Raw genomic sequence first — 1,646 nt, forward strand, 5'->3', positions numbered from 1 at the left:
ATAAGTGGATAATGTTTCCCAAGAAACATTTCTCACGATATTTCTCACAATGGTATGTTTACTTTAAAGCAGAGCAGAGAAAAAATTGTCGAGAAGATGCCAATCCAAGGATAAGACAATTCAGCACATTAGCTGAAAAACCTGCCAGGCCTGTACATAGACCTAGAGAGGAAGTGTCTAAACATACTTGAGAGGTACATAAATGATCTATTCATAGCTGATTGTAGGCAGCGACTCAAACCACACAGCTAGCTGCATCACATTAATATCCCCCTGCACTGCTATGGATGCCTGAAGAAAGCAGGGAACCAGGAACGCCTCTGAGTACTGTTAGTAGGCATAGCTCCATTAGTCTCCAATTTCACTGAATTTAGTATGAGATTTATACACTCAACAAATATTTACTAAATGTCTCCTATATGCTAGGTTTTAAAATATGCATTTATTTTCATTTTTATACTATAATTATTTATTTACCTTTATTTTTTAAATTTTATTTATTTTTGAGAGAGAGAGAGAGACAGAGAGATAGAGCATGAGTGGGGGAGGGGTAGAGAGAGAAGGAGACACAATCCGAAGTAGGCTCCTGCCCTTGAGCTGTCAGCACAGAGCCCATTGCAGGGCTGGAACCCACGAACTATGAGATCATGACTTGAGCTGAAATGAATGCTTAACCAACTGAACTTCCCCGGGTGCCCCTATTTTTTTTATTTTATTTAAATCCAAGCTGATTAACATAGAGTGTAATAATGGTTTCAAAAGTGATTCATCATTTACATATAATACCCAGTGCTCATCCCAACAAGTGCCCTCCTTAACACCCATCACCCATGTAACCCATCCCCCTGCCACCTCTCCTCTAGCACCCCTCAGTTTGTTCTCTGATGAATTTGTCCTAGAATAATGCAGATGTTCTATTTCAGATACTTTCCCCCTCTAAATTCTACTATTTTATGAGCTTTTATTAAATTATATTATCACAGGTGCTTCTGGGTGGCTCTGTCAGTTATGCTTTCGACTTTGGCTCAGGTTATAAACTCTCCATTCAGGAGTTCCAGCCCTGTGTTGGACTCTGAGCTGACAGCTTGGAGCCTGGAGTCTGCTGCAGATTCTGGGTCTCCCTCACTCTCTACCCCTCCCCCACTCACACTCTGTTTCTATCAAAAATAACCAATGTTTTCTGAAAATTAGAATCACAGTCAAACCATTTTGAGGATAGAAAAAGGCTTCCCTACAAATGTCTCTTTCTTAATTTTTCAGAGACAGATTTATATAATAGAATTTAAACTTACATAATGACAAGTCAGGGTAACTGTGTCCTCCTCCCCAAAAAGATGTAGTGGACTATTAGAGTTACACTTGTTATATCCAAGTTTCCAATATCGCCCCCAAAAACCAGAGACTACCAGAGAGACCGAGTCACGCATACAAAGGGCAAAGGGCTTTATTATTATTATTTTTTAATAGTTTTTTAAAATGTTTTATTTATTTTTGATACAGAGAGAGACAGAGCATGAGAGGGGGAGGGGCAGAGAGAGAGGGAGACACAGAACCGGAAGCAGGCTCCAGGCTCTGAGCTAGCTATCAGCACAAAGCCTGATGCAGGGCTCGAACCCATGAACGTAAGATCTGACCTGAGCCAAAGT

This window comes from Suricata suricatta, chromosome 8 (assembly GCF_006229205.1).
Source record: "Suricata suricatta isolate VVHF042 chromosome 8, meerkat_22Aug2017_6uvM2_HiC, whole genome shotgun sequence".
NCBI lineage: Eukaryota > Metazoa > Chordata > Mammalia > Carnivora > Herpestidae > Suricata > Suricata suricatta.